General features: G+C 46.6%; 1 protein-coding gene across 5 annotated transcripts in view; it reads left to right on the top strand.

The window, feature by feature from the left end:
• MCFD2 (multiple coagulation factor deficiency 2, ER cargo receptor complex subunit) overlaps positions 1-12104 on the top strand; it is a 56514-nt gene extending 44410 nt beyond the window's left edge. For 2 of the 5 annotated variants that reach the window (XR_010021638.1, XR_010021635.1), the window contains 3 exons: positions 727-847; positions 3775-3846; positions 8375-12096. The gene's annotated coding sequence lies outside the window, so the exon portion shown is untranslated. Of the gene's footprint in view, positions 1-726; positions 848-3774; positions 3847-8374 lie in introns of all 5 variants that reach the window. The other 3 variants (XR_010021637.1, XR_010021636.1, XR_010021639.1) reach the window with 3 other exon arrangements.
• Positions 12105-15534: the final 3430 nt, after the last annotated feature.

Genomic DNA, 15534 nt, shown 5'->3' with positions numbered 1-15534 from the left:
CTGGAAAACCCAAGCTTGTGGGTTGCAGGGAGTGGGGCTGAGCAGGGAGGGGCTGGCAGGGAGCGCCAGCTGGTCGACAGTCCTGGGCTCCAGCTGTGGAGTGGGAGGAGAGCTGGGCAGGCAGCAGTGTCCTGGACCTTAGGCAAGGACACCGGGCAGAGCCACAGATGGCAGCTCCCCAAGACTCTGGGAAAAAGCAAGGGGTACTTGGGGCAGCCCTCCAAGCTTTTCTTCCCCTCTGAAGTGTGTCCTGGGTGCCTGCGCACATCGAGATGGAGACCAGGGCTGGGGGAGTCACTTGCCACACCCAAGAGGGTCACACTCTTAGTCTACTCTCTACCACGAGAGAACCCAGGATGTGCACAGCAGACCTGTACTCCGCTCTTCTGATGCAGCTGAAAATAGTTCAAGGGAGCTGCGGGCCTCATTCACCACCTTCTGCCCCTGCAGCCTCCTGCCCCCCAATAGCTGTTCCCCGAGCTGGAGTAAGCCATTTTTTCTGAAAAGTCTGCCTCTGGATGCTCTTTTTTTTTGGTGGCTGGCCGGTATGGGGATCCGAACCCTTGACCTTGGTGTTATAACACTGCACTCTAACCAACTGAGCTAATCAACCAGTCCTGGATAGCCTCTTTTTAGTCTAAAAACAACATACCATATTGGTAAAGAAAAGCTTGGAAAAAAGCCATAATACTGCCAACCCTTGTTATTTTTGCTCTTTTCTCCCAGTCTTAGTCCAAGTGCTGGCCTGCTCTCACCATGCCGTTCTGTGTCCTGCGAGAGAACCTGGTGTCAGAAGCCTGGGTCGCCCATCCTATGATACAGTAAAGTGGCTCAACAGCCCTCGCAGGTGTGCAGCACCCTCTGTCTGCCCCTCCGGGTCCACTCTCCACCTTCTGCACCTGCTCTGGGCCGGGGAGGCTGATCCATGTCAACCTTACCCATTCATTGCCATGCCCTCTGGCTTTTGGTGGGGTTCGGCCCATGCAGGGTACAGGCCAGAGACTGCAAGGAAGAAGGAGGGTGAGGTTTGGGTATTCATTGTGTTAGTTTGTTTGGGCTTCCATAACAGAATACTGCAGACGGGGAGGCTTAAGCAGCAGAAACTTATTTCTCACAGATCTGGAGGCTGGAAGTCTGAGATCAAGGTGTCGGCAGGGTCGGTTTCTTCTGAGGCCTCACTCTTTGGCTCTCAGATGGGCCCTTCTTGCTGTGCGCTCACGTGGCTTTCCTCTCTGTGCTCACAACACTGGTGTCTCTGTGTGTCCAAATTTCCTCTTCTTATAAGGACACCCAGCGAATTAGATTAGGAACCCCAAATTTTAACTTAATTACCTCTGTAAAAGCTCTATCTCCATATATAACCACATTCTAAAGTATTGGGGGTTAGGGCTTCAATATATGGATTTTGGGGGACACAATTCACCCTGTAACATCTTCTCCCTACTCCTTCCTTGTAGGGTCACTGAGGCTGGCTGTGTCCCTCAGCAGCAGGTCACAGCTTTTGTCAGGCAGCTTCCAGCCCTCTCTCTCCCCACCCTCCTTTCTCAGGCCTGGTGGAGCTAATGGTGCTGGGCTGATACCAGCCTTGGGGACTACGCAGCCCCTTGTGGTTTCCCTGCAGCCTGCCCCCACCTTTGTAAATGGCCTTTATTCAACTCTGCTGTCATTATCCACTCTGAGCGTGAGTTTCCTGCCGGCCCCTGCCTGACAGCAGGTGTGCTGGTAAACCCAGCAGCCCTCAGGGTCCTGCCAGGAGCGGGGGTGGGAGCCAGCCCTGGTTCAGTTCTCCTGCATTGGGGTACTCTGCCCTGATCACTCGGTAAAGGCATGAAGGGTTGAGAGGGATATGACCTCATGTGACAAGATAGCGGATGACTTAAAACAGAATGTTCCATACTTCTACGACTTTCTGCCTGAGAAGTCCTCGATGACCCTTCCTTTACGCAGATACCAATTAAGCGCCTGGATGCCCCACTTGGCAGCTCCTGTCTCCCCTCCAGCTGCCAGCCCCATCTCTCCAATTCCTGCTGTTTCTTTCGTATTGTAAGATTCAGCAAGTCCCCCTCCCACACCTTGTGTTTCTTTTCAGCCCTTCCAGGCCATTTCCTGGGGGCTTCACATTTCACACTCAAAGAGGCCTCCTGGTACTGGGCCAAACAGAGGCCATGTCTGGGAGACCCCGCCACCTTCTTGAAAACTAACAATGCCCCCCTGCATTACAGCCTCTTTTCACCTGATGTTGTCTCTCGGCAATCTGTCCATGTGTTATGCAGTTTCATGATATTCCAGAGAGGCAGCATGCCTTTATCCAACATGCCCCTGTTGTTGGATAGTTATGGCATTTATACTTTGTTAAACCAATTTTTAAACCCAATTCCTTCCTTCTTCATTTCCCAGATTTCATGTGTTGTGTGTGGTTAAAATAAGGAGATGATCAAAGAATGATTTTACAAATCACACAGTATATTGCCATACGAAGATAATTTTTTTCCTTAGGTTCACAATGCTTAAAGAGGGAGAGAATACTGTGAATAAATCTCACAGGGAATACACTTGGTAGACAAGGTACAGTAATCACATAGCGAGTGAGTTCCAAAAGTATTAAGGTCTCATTGCTCAGTTAGGAGGGCAGCCAGACTCTGGACAGTAAAGTCTGATTAAAGTTTGGGGAGTACTTTTATTAGAGTGGTTCTGGGGAGACATGGCTGGGCCAACACAGCGGAGATCCGTGAGGACGCGTAGGATCCCTTGACACTACAGCGTGGTGCCTGTGTCGGTGGGCGAGGTTTCAAATTTCAAAGGCTACCAGGGTGTAGCCCTGTTGAAACCTGAGCTCTTAAAATGTCTGGTCGAACTCTTAGATTTATATGTATTTTGAAGTTCAGTGGTTGAGGTCAGTAGCTCACATATGGGGTCTGATAAGTTTTGATGTCACATTCTCGAGGGGCAGGAGGAATTCACTCCAAGTTCTCCTCACAGCAAAACATGCCACTCCTGTAGCAAACTATGGAAGTGTTTGGAATCATTTTGAAGCTACATAACGTCAGGATGCTGAAGTGGTTTATATACATGTTTCCAGTTGCCTCCTACACAGAAAGCTCTGGCTTCACCTGAATTATTTTGAGCAGATGGATGTGGGTGGTGCTTGCCCAAGGCCTAAAGCTTTCAGGACCCTCATTCAGAGAGACTCATGAAGATAAGAAAAGCTCTCTAAAGCCTAGGAGCTCACCTGAAAGAGAGCAGTTAGGGGGCCTGCTGAATGTGGAGCCCATGTTAAGGCGATTACAACAGGAAGAGCTTTGTCACCAAGCATTCCAATAGCTGATACTTGCTTCACAGACCTTTCTGTTTGACATCCTGCAACCCAAGACAATTTCCCAAAGTCTGGGCCCTGCACCAGTCACATGGCATCCCCCAAAGGAGAGTGTTGAGTGGTCAAGGAAATTTAGAAAACTCTCTACCCTTCTCTAATGCATTTGGTAAAGACTTGGAATCATGCAATAAGGAACATATTCATTTTTAAAGTCCAATATCCCCCAGACTGATTAGACTTTTTTTTTTTTTAAAGCATAACACCAATTAACATCTCACAAAACTTGAGATTCATGAAATAGATTTTAGGAAACATTGCCCTACAATGCTCTTCTGAATAAAAAGAAAAGATAGAATTATCAAAGATGGTCCTTGCTTTATAATCCTTTTAAAATTGCTGATATAAATATGAGAGTTAATTAGAGTATTGGATTAATGAGGTCATCCTTGTCCTTTGATCAGGCTAATCAATGGCAATCCCCCAGTAGAGAATGGTGCAGGAAGAAAATACTAATTAAGTCAAGGAAGATTTAGGTAAGGTTTTTTTTTGTTTTTTCTGCCTTTAAAAACAATTTTAATATTTATTTGTACATATTTGTGTGGTACAGTGTGTTGTTTCAGTACATGTATATACCGTACTTTGATTACAGTAGACAGCATAGCTTTGTACCCGTCAATCCTCCACTTCTCCTTCCTCCTCCAATCTCCCACCCTTCGGCCTCTGGTCACCACTATTCTACTTCCATGAGACCCACGCTTTTTTAGCTTCCATATATGAGTGAGGTCATATGGTATTTATCTTTCTGTGCCTGACTTACTTCACTTAACGTGACGTTCTCCATTTCCATCCATGTGCTACAAATGACAGTATTTCATTTTTTTAATAGCTGAATAATATTCAATTGTGTATATATACCACAGTTTTTAAAAAAAATCCATTAGTTTGTTAATGGGCATTTAGGTTGATTCCATCTCTTGTCTATTGTGAATAGTGTTGCAATGAACATGGAGTACACGTGTTTCTTTGATGTATTGATTTCATTTCCTCTGGGTATTTACCCAGTAGTGGGATAGCTGGGTCCTAAGGTAGATCTATTTTTAGTTCTCTGAGGAACCTCCATATTGTTTTCCACAATGGCTATACCAATTTACACTCCCACAAACAAAGTAGGAGAGTTCCCTTTTCTCTGCGTCTTCGCCAGCATTTGTAATTTTCTGTCTTTTTGATAATAACCATTCTAGTTGAGGTAAGGTGATACCCCACTGTGATTTTAATTTGCATTTTCCTGATGATTGGTGATATTGAGCATTTTTTCATGTGCCTGTTGGTCATTTGTATGTCTTCTTTTGAGAAATGTCTGTTCAGTTCCTTTGCCCATTTTTAAATTGGATTATTTGTTTTTTTGCTGTTGAGCTGTTTGAGTTCCTTATACATTCTGAATATTAGCCCCTTGTGTAGTTGGCAAACACTTTCTCCCATTCCGTAGGATGTCTCTTCACTTTGTTGACTTTGTCCTTTGCTGTGCAGAAACTTTTAGTTAGATGCAGTCACATTTGTCTGTTTTTGCTTTAGTTGCCTATGCCTTTGTAGCCTTCTTCGAAAAAGCACTGCCCATTCCCATTTTGTGTAGCATTTCCCTTATGTTTTCTTGTAGTAGTTTTATAGTTTCAGGTCTTAAATTTAGGTCTTTAATCCATTTTGAGTTGATTTTTGAACATGGTGAGAGAGAGGGATCTATTTTCAACATTCTGCATGTGGATATCCAATTTTCCCAGCACCATTTATCAAAGAGACAGTCCTTTCCCCATTGAATACTCTTTGCACCTTTATTGAAAATCAGCTAGCTGTAAATACACGGCTTTATTTCTGGGTTCTCTGTTCTGTTCTATTGGTCTGTGTGTGTTTTTATGCCAATGCCTTGCTGTTTTGGTTACTATAGCTTTGTAGTATATTCTGAAGTCAGGTAATGTGATATCTCCAGCTTTGTCCTTTTTGCTCAGGATTGCTTTGGCTATTTGGGGCATTTTGTGGTTCCATACGAATTTTAGGATTTTTTGTTTTTTATTTCTGTGAAGAATGTCATTGGTATTTTGATAGGGATTGCATTGAACCTGTAGATCATTTTTGGTAGTATGGCAATTTTTACAATATTAATTCTTCCAGCCCTTGAATATGGAATGTCTTTTCATATCTTTGTGTCCTCATCAATTTATTTCACCAGTGTTTTATAGTTTCCCTTATAGAGATCTTTCACCTCCTTGGTTAAATTAATTCCTAGGTATTTTATTTTTTTGGTAGCCATTGTAAATGGTATTGCTTTCTTGATTTCTTTTTCATCTTGTTTGTTATTGGTGTATAGAAATGCTCCTGATTTTTGTATGTTGATTTCATATCCTGAAACTTTACTGAATTTGTTTATCAGTTCTAAGAGTTTTTGGGTGGAGCTTTTAGGTTTTTTTGTATATAAGATCATGTCATCTGCAGAGACAATTTGACTTCATCTTTTCCAATTTGGATGCCCTTTATTTCTTTCTCTTGTCTGATTGCTCTGGTTAGTACTTCCAATACTATGTTCAATAGAAGTGGTGATGAGAGTGGGCATCCTTGTCTTGTTTCAGTTCTTAGAAGAGCTTGCAGCTTTTCCCCATTCAGTATGATATTAGCTGTTGGTTTGTCATATACGGGTTTTACTGTGTTGAGGTACATTCCTTCTATTCCTACTTTGTTGGGGGTTTTATTATGAAGGGATGTTGAATTTTATCAAAATTTTTTTCTGTACCAATTGAGATGATATGGTTTTTGTCCTTCATTTTGTTGATGTGGTATATCACATTTATTGGTTTGTGTGTGTTGAAACAACTTTGCATCCCTGGGATAAATCCCACTTGATTATGGTGAATGATCTTTTTAATATGCTGCTGGATTCAGTTTGCCATTGTTTTGTTGAGAAATTTTGCAACTATGTTCATCAGGGATATTGGCCTGTAATTTTCTCTTTTTTGTTGTGTCTTTGATTTTGGTATCAGGGTAATGCTGGCCTTGTAGAATAAGTTTGGAAGAGTTCCCTCCTCTTCAGTTTTTGTAAAAGTTTGGGAAGAATTGGTATTAATTCTTTTTAAAATGTTTGGTAGAATTTGGCAGCAAAGCCATCCAATCCTGGGCTTTTCTTTAATGGGAGACTTCTTATTACTGATTCAGTCTGTTACTTGTAATTGGTCTGTTCAGGTTTTCTATTTCTTCTTGTTTAAATGTTGGTAGATTGTATGTATACAGGAATTTATATTTTTCCTCTAGGTTTTCCAATTTGTTGTAGTTGTTCATAATAATCCCTGATGTCCTTTGTATTTCTGTAGTATCAATTGTGATGTCTCCTTTTTCATTTCTGATTTTATTTATTTGAGTCTTTTCTCTTTTTTTCTTGGTTAGTGTAGCTAATGGCTTGTTGATTTTGTTTATTTTTTCAAAAAACCAACATTTTGTTTTGTTGATCTTTTGCATTGTCTTTTTGGTCATGGTATAGAGTGGTGCAGGAAGAAAATACTAGTTAGGTCAAGGAAGGTGTAGGTAAGGTCTTGAGTGACAGGTTACATTTTCACAACTATAGACGTAAAGAAGAGGTTAGGAATATTTAGGTCATATTGTGAATCTTTTGAGGAAAAATCAACAGAGAAAAATCTTGGTCTTCTCCTACACTCCTTCTTAGTACCCTTTCTGAAGACTGGCTCCTGTACTGGGGGACAGGGGGCTATGTTCTTAGATTCCAACCTAACAGGCCACCTGGCATTGTCATGTTTAGGCAGCACACAGATAGCCTGGAGTGTAGGTATTTGGGCTCAGGCTACCTTTCTAATTCTCTTAAGAATAAAGATGTGTGTAGTGAGTGTTCCTGATTCTGTCATTTTAGTGCCTGCATTGTTTCAGATAGCTTTCCAAACAGGACACTGCAGTGTCACAAGTGACCATCAACTATGACTTCTTCCATCCCTCCCTCACTCCTCCCTGCCCTACTCCTAGTCCCAGCTTCTTCCCAAGGTCAGGACCCTGGGGAGAGAGACTGGTGAGAGTATGCAAGCTGTAGCTGCAGGAGGCAGGCCCAGGAACCATGAAATGCTCAACAAATCCTAGCCTGAAGCTGCAGCAGGGGACGTATTATCTGCTTGTCAACAAGGGACCTGCACAGAGAGATGGAGAGAAAAGAGAGGGAGAAAGCAAGATATGCAGTAGGAAAAGAAAAGGTCAAAAAGGTGGTTGTGTGGATGGTCTGGATCCGGATCCCCACTTTGTGTATTTCTAGGGGAGACTCACGTGACAAGAGCACAAAGCTGACCCTTCTCGGCCTCTGCTTCCTACTGCAGCGATTACTCAGCCCTTGGATGAAAAATCTGCCTGGCAGTGGGTACTCAGGGACAGGCTTTGAATCACCCATGTTGCAGACTGTGTGCATATGGGTTCCTTGTGAAGCTGTCTGCTCAGGTGCAGGGAGTCACAGGGATGTGCGACTATCCCTGATTCTTGGCTTGAGTGAGAGGCAGAGGACAGTAGTGGCCCCAAAGAGGAGGGCTGCAAAGAAATCAGAGGAGGGGAGAAGATGCTCACAGACAACTGGGATTACGCAGAGGGTCTCAAAACATGGCTTATGGAGAGGGACAGAGAGGGGACACAATACCCTCAGACCTGGTGGCTTTATTAAAAGAGCTCCATAAGAATAACAATAGCAACAACAATAATTGAACAATAATGATAATGAGAAGAATGGCAAAGTAACAAGGATAGTAGCTTACGTCTTACTCATTTATTCAATTTGTATTCACTGCGTCCCTACGAGGTGCCTGCACATGCTGCACCCAGCAGACAGGCAGGCAAGGTCCCTGCCTTCATGGCGTTTACAGCCCAAAGTGGAATCAAGCGAGCGTACAAACACATCATCACACCCTGCAATCATGGTGACATTTACCGAGCGAGCTTACCAGGTGTCAAGGACTGCGCTCTTCACTTGCATTACCTCACTGAATCCTCACAACTCATCTGTGTGATTAGTGCTTTTATTGTTCCATTTTACAGATGAAGAAACAGAGGCTCAGAGAGATGCAGTCCCATGGCTTCAGACAGAAGAACAGCATGTGACTGAGCATGTAGAGGCATGGACCCAGAGTTATTGACCTCCTTTCTCCAGCTCTTAGAGGGGAGGCTGACCTCTGACACAAAGGCAAGGAGGGCGGAATAAGCCTGTGGAGGTGCAGGGACGGGTGATGGTATGGCAGTGTCCAGCTCAGAAGCCACACACAGAAAGCCAGACCCAGGCTTTTGGAATCTGGGGGTGAGACTGAGGCTGGGGGGATGAATCGTGTGCAGGGTGCTTTCTGCCTCCCTCCTCCACCTCCTCCTAGGGGCCAAAGACCTGTTTGCTGCACTTCCAGGAGCACAGGTCAGCAGATCCCTGCTCAGCTGTGGGCTGATAAGAGGGTTTTCCTGCCAGGGGAATTTGTATTCCATGGGAGATGCCTGAAGACCTTGTACATCTTGTGAGCCAAAGGATGTTTGGATGTGAGCTGAAGTCTGGAAGTAGAAATAGGCAGGGAGGGGCAGGGTTCTTGTGTACCCAGGAGAGGGAGCGGGATGCTGGAGGAAGATTGGGTGTGACCTTAAGTGCCAGCATGAGGCCAATGACTCTATCCTGTGGCCCAGGGAGTCATTGATGGCTTAGGCTGGGCTTCCTGGACAGAGGAGCACTGGCACAGTCTCAACTACAGGCCTTGGATCTCCAGGCCAGGGATGCAGTGGGAGAGATGTGCTGGGGTGGGGGGGACTCTGGGCTGCCTGTAGGCAAGTCCGACGGTGGCCATGTCTTCTGAGAGGTCTGCTGGCTCCCAAAGCCTGGTCTACCTGCCCTGAGCTGCCCACTTGCCAGCTCTGTGTGGCCACCAGTTTTCCCTACAAGGAGCTGCTTTCCTGTGGGCTTTTTGCAACATGACAAAAAAGAGGGGGCGGGGGACTCTCTAGCTCCCTGGAGAACCACATCTGGTTGTACCTGAAATTTGAGAGAATGGCTAATAACGCTCTGAGAATCCGGGTGGCATCAGCAATTTGGATTATTCACCGGGTATAAAATGGCCCCAGACCCTCCAGCCCAGCAGGTTCCATCACTGGAATCACCTAAGAAACCTAAAAAAAAAAAAACAAACTGATGCCTCGGCACTATGTCTAGAGGTTCTGATTTAACTGATCTGGGGTATGGCCCAGGCACTGGGATTTTATAAAGCTCCCCAGGGGATTCTAGCGAGTGACCAGGGCTGAGAACCACTGCCCTACTGTCTTCTGCAGCTTTTCAGTCAGAAGTGAGTTGGAGGTGACATTGAAGTTGGTCACAACTCTGTCAAATCAAGGTACTTTCTGCAGACTTCAGGTACCAATTCTTGCCATCTGAGGTGCCTGTATTACTAAGTTTCTTGAAATGCCCTAAGGTCCTGAGAGGAGCGTTCTGGCTTCTCACCAGAAGTCCTCAGGCTTGACCTGAGAGGACCTGTTCCCAGCCTCCCTTCCCCCGCTGTCCTTCACAACTATTCCTCCCTGCCCTGATGCAGGATCCTCACCTCAATCTGCCTCCCAAGCCATTTTTTTTTTTGACAACCATTAAAGATAAATTTTAAAAAATCATCTAAGAAAACATGTGTAACCCACTGGAAATTTCAAGGCAATGAGTCATCACGCTCCTGGTCCCCCTCAAATTCCTGTCTCTTATGTAAGGATGAGTCACTTTTTGTGAGGTCTGTGCATCACAGGAAAAAATTGGAAGGCTCTCAAGAGGAAGAGAGAGAGAGATTCATGTCATTTGCAGCTTCAAGGGACTGGCAGTAGCTCTGAACTGACATCAGAGATTCCTCATCCCTGTACTCGTTCTTTATTTCTCTCTACTTCATTTTCTATCCAGTGACTTTTTTGCTCCAAAGTGCAAGAGAGATGACTCTGCCATCCTGCTGCCCTGCTCAGGACCGCTGTCATTGGGGCCTGAGGACAGGCAGGCAGGGTGGGGGATGCTCCTACTCCACTCCACAGCATGCACATCCTGAGTGAGGGCTGCACCCCTACTATGTGCACGGCCTGAGAAGTGGATAAGACAGGTCTGGGGCCCAGCTTCCACGTCTGTGTTCTGCTTATTTCCGGTTTTCTCAGAAAAACACAGGGGCTCTAGGGCAGGGAGGGTCTAGGAGAATAAAGAATTGCAAGCTTTCAAGGGAGCAAAAAAATTCAAGGGAGCCCATTTTCTAGAGGAATGTGGCTGTTCTTTGGGACTCTGACCATAAAATTGACACACAGAAATCCAAGCAGGCAGAGGCAAAGCCATCCTGAAAAGAGATAAAATGGGCTCCAGGCCAGCAAGCCCATTGTATCTAAGGATAAAGTTGTTTGTCTAGGGGCCAGGTCTGCAGAAGAGGTGTAGAAAAGAGCCAGCCCCCAGGCACAGGAACACCCCTGCCAGGGATGGGGAGTCTGGGTGTCCTCCCTGCACTGGGTGAGTCTCTGTTGGGCAGGTGGATCCCTGGCACTGCTGCCATCTGAGATTTTCAATCATCCACACTCAGGAAGCAAAGTCCCTGGTTCTGAGTCTGGGTGCCCAGGACTGGCTCCCCAGCGACTGTGCCCACAGGGAAGGGGGGAGGGGCTGCACTTACAGATGAGAGAGCAACCAGGTGCTCATCATTTTTCTTGCGAGCAAATAAATCCACCTTCTGGTTTGCTGCAGCAGTTCTGTGAACTTGTCTCACCTGAATCCCTCCCTCCACTGCCAAGTGACAACCGTCTCTCACAGACGAAAGGTAATCAGGAGAGAGCCTGCAGGTGGTGACACCATCAGGTAAATACCACCTCCGAGACCCACCAGCCACCCCAGCATTGCCAGAGGACCTGCCCCTTCTTTTCTAACTTCCCAAGCTGCACACGCGGCTGTTGAGAGCTTTCAGTGTCACTAGTCTGAATGTGCTGTAAGGGTTGTATACATATGGGATCTTGAAGACTTAGAATGAAAAAAAATGTAAAGTATCTCATTCATAATTGTCTATATTAAATACATGTTGAAATGATAATATTTTGTATATATTAGATGAAATAAAATATCTTATTAAAATTAATCTCATGTTTCTTTTTACCTTTGGTCCTGCTCCAAGGCCCACCAAAAATGAAAATAAAGGGACAAAGACAAAAAGAGAATAGACAACAGTGACAGAATCTAGGGAGCCAAAAATCAGATGAATGAGTGGTCACTGAGTTCGCCAACTAGACAAAGCTGAATTCAACATTGTCCTGGTTTGATTAGCGTCCCCCTAAAACTCATGTCCACCTGGAACCTCAGAATGGGACCTTACTTGGAAATAGGGTCTTTGCCGATGTAATTAGTTCAGATGAGAGGTTACTAGATTAGGGTGGGTTATACATCCAATGACTGGTATCCTTACCAGAAGACCATGTGAAGACACAGAGACACTCACAGAAGAAGGCCATGTGGTGACAGTGGAGGCAGAGACTGGAGTGATGCAGCCACAAGCCAAGGAATGTCAAGGACTGCAGCAGACAACAGACGCCAGCGAGAGGCAGGGAGGGATTCTTTCCTAGAGCCTTCACAGGGGGCCCAGCCCTGCCGATGCCTTGACTTCTGACTTTTGGTCTTTAGCACTGAGACCCTAAATTTCTGTTGTTTTGTGACACCCAGTTTTTCATAATGTGTGGCAGCACCTTAGGAAACTAATACACTTGGTATGAAAGAAAGAATGTAAATTATTTCATCTGTAATTGTTGGTATGAATTAAAGATTGAAATGATAATATTCATTTGGATTAAGATAAACATATTGGGTTAAATAAAATATATTATCGAAACTAATTTCATACTTTTTACTTTTTACAAAATGTGGCTATCAGAAAATATTAAATTGCATCCATGACTCATTTATGGCTTGCATTATATTTCTATCGGACAATGCTGTTCCAGAGTTAGCAAAAACAAGAGACCTTGGGTCCCAGGATGAGACCCTGGGGCTCTTCATCTGGCGAAGAGAGTGTGGAGAAGGCTTTGATGCAGAAGCCACAAAGGTAGGAAGGTTTTCTCACAAAGTCCAGCAGCAGTTTCTCCAAGCAAAAGGAAATGTCAACATTTTAGGCTACAGTTGAACCTGCAGGAGAATGGAAGGCCCTAGATAGGAGGCAAGAGGAAGACAGTAAATGTCTTCCTTTACTTGTATGACAGGAATCCTGTGCCTCTTCCAGCAGGGCCTGGGCTCTTTCTCTGAGGACAGCCACAGTGTCCCCAGAGGAATCCTTGCCCAGAGCAGGCCAGGGCAGGCGAAGGCAGGCGGGTGGGTTGCAGTGAACGCTCCTGTCCCTCTCATGATGGGCTGAGCTATAGCCCCACACTTCCCACACTTTTAGACACAATGCCCCCCAGCCAGGCCCAGGTTCTAGAACCTGCCAGATGCCTTTGCTCGCTGTAGGCTGTGTGGGAGTGGGGTCTTGGGGTTACCAAAACAGCCCACTGGTGCTGGAGTTGGGGGAGTGGGGCTGGACGGTGGCAAGAGAGAAGCCACCTGGCTTAGCCAGACCCGATTCATGTTTCTCTTGGCTGGAGCTGGGATTCCTCTCAAGGTTTCAGCCCTGAGATAGCAGCGCAGCTGAGCTGGGTGGCGGCCGGATGCTGTATTTCACTCTGTTGGTCCGTACTGAGAGGGGAACAGGAGAACAGCCAAGGAATGTGTGAGGTATGAAGGTCTCCCGCAAAGCATGAGAGCCAAGTGCAAGCTGTTTGATTGTCTTTGGAGGTGGGAGTTCAAGGGGGTAGGGATTGGATGGAGGCTGACCCAGGACCTCCAAACAGCCCCCACTTTTCAGCAGGCCCTGGGATGCAGGGAAGCAGGCCAAGCCGATCTGGTTATTCTCTAGGGATCCCAGGAGCTCAGAAGTGGCCTTGAGACTACTCTCTGGAACCCCTGTTAGGAGGGCGCCTCCTCTCTGCATAATGGTAGCAGCTATTATTTTTATTGTTGCTGTTGTTGTTTTTATCATTGGATGCCTTCTCTAATAACACCCCAGACAGGTTTAAGAGCTCTGCTCATCCAAATTCCCTCACGCCAGCCATCTGCACCTAACCAAGCCCCTCTGTGTTTACTTCGAGGGACACCTGGTTATCCTTTCTGCCTCTGGAATTCTATCCCTGGGTAATTGGTCCCAGCTAAAATACCAGCTCACTCCAGGAGGGGTAATACAGCAAGTTGTTCTTCCCAGACATATTTATCAAGGGCCACAAAGCCACATGCCAGACCTCATCTCAGTTCTGGGCGCAGCCACGAACAGTGCTTTGTTAAACCCAGTGACTGTGTTAGTGCTCCTCTTCTCCCTTTCTGGGCAGGCGTGCAAGAGTTCTCAGGGGCAGAGGGGTCATCCTGCACTGGGGCTGCTCAGGGGAGCATATGTTCCCACCAGTGAACAACTGGCTGGGCCAAGGGGTCAGGCTCTGGCCGCTGTGTTGGACCCTGGCTCAGTGCAATGTCAAAGCCAGGGTGAAAGATCTCCGAATGTGTGTCCAAGCTCCAGCAGGGTCTGGGTGCCTCTGCCTGCTCTCAGCAGGGAGCCCATCTTCCTCCCTGGGCCCAACTCCCATTCCCAGGCCTTCTCCCTCCCCATCTGCTTCTTATTTCTGTCTCCAGTGTTTAGAAAATGTCATCCTGAGCAACCAGGGCTGTGAGCAGCCATGAGAGTAGAGAGAGGTTTGCAGCAGGGGAGCAAGGGTCCCACAGGGCCTGGATTCCCAGCTCAAAGCTGGGCAGAGCTGAAGAGACCCTCGGAGACCAACTTTTCCTGCCAGACAACTGCCTGTTCCCGGGCCCCCCAGCCCACCTCTACCTCACCTTGGGGAACTCGAGATTTGTAGTTTTGATAGGTGGGGGAAAGAATGAGACACCTTCTCTGTCCCCAAACTGCCCCCCTCCAGCACTTATTCTAAACAGGAAATCAAGGGACACCTACTCTGTTTTACTTAATTGGAGCAAGAAGCCTGACTGTATCTGCTGAGGAAGACGAGCCTCCCAGGGCCATGTTGTTCAATCAGCATTCCTGCCAGGGCAGAAGCACATGGAGACCTGTGTGTGGGGCCACCCTGCCTCTGGGACTCGTCCTGTCATAGGACAGCGCAGGTTAAGGACAGGGTGCCCTGGGGTGAGAGAGAGAGACCCTTGACCTGCTTTCCCTAAGACTCCAGAAGGACCCAGATCATTGGCTCTTCTAGTCTCGTGGCCACTTTCTAGTCCTCACGAGGATGAAATGGACTTTAACCCCAACAGTGGGGTTGTGGATAGAGGGGGTGGGGGGTGCTTGAGATCAGCCTGGATTCCCCATGGAGTCCCCCAGCACGTTATTCATGGCCCAACACCTCCCATGGGCTTAGCTGTGTACCTACTGGAGGCAGAGCCCAGACACAGTGTTTTCTTCCTATCTTTCCAGCCTTATGGCTTTTATAATTAGATCTGGAAAAACATCTTTTCCTTTCTTCATTTCTTTGAGAAAGCAAGATCGGTTTAAACACAAAGTGATCATGTGAGCCTTCTGAAAGCAGAAAAAAGAGAGATGACCTTTTGAGAATAATGCCTCATTTCCATGTTCTGCTCTCCCCCCATGACCCCCCCACCCCGCCCAACCCACCCCGCCCAACTGGTTAGGAAAATGCCCTGCTGTGGCTTTGACTCTAGAGGAGATGGAAGATAAAACCCCTGTGTTTCAAAGGCATTTTCCCCAAGGGCCCAACTGCTTGCAAAGCCTCTGAGAAAACCTTGGCCAACCTCCTGGCCCCCTGCAGCTGGCCTCAAAACTGAGGCTGCTTAGCCTGTTCAGGAAGCCTGTAAATTCCCAAGTCGGCAAGAGGCTGCGCTCTGCAGCTCACCCTGTTGCTCAGATGCCTGGCTGCAGGCCCTGGGCTGTTCTCAGCCAGTCTACAAGCTGGTGTAAATAGGCTCATTTATCTCAGACAGACCTCATTTTCTGAGGAATTGTATCCCCTCAGGAGCAGCATCAATCAACAGATCCATTGTTCCCTGTGGGGGCCACAGCTCTTCCCCACCTGACAGTTGATATTTAATTGATGGCTGCTGTCCTCCGTAGGGTTTTTGAGCACATCACATGGTGATAGTAGAGTTCCAGCAAAATGTTAATTAACTCCTTTGCCCCAAGACAGAGAGCAGTGGC

The sequence above is a fragment of the Cynocephalus volans genome, chromosome 14 (assembly GCF_027409185.1).
Source record: "Cynocephalus volans isolate mCynVol1 chromosome 14, mCynVol1.pri, whole genome shotgun sequence".
Classification (NCBI taxonomy): Eukaryota; Metazoa; Chordata; class Mammalia; order Dermoptera; family Cynocephalidae; genus Cynocephalus; species Cynocephalus volans.
This window is presented reverse-complemented; position numbering and strand designations above follow the sequence as displayed.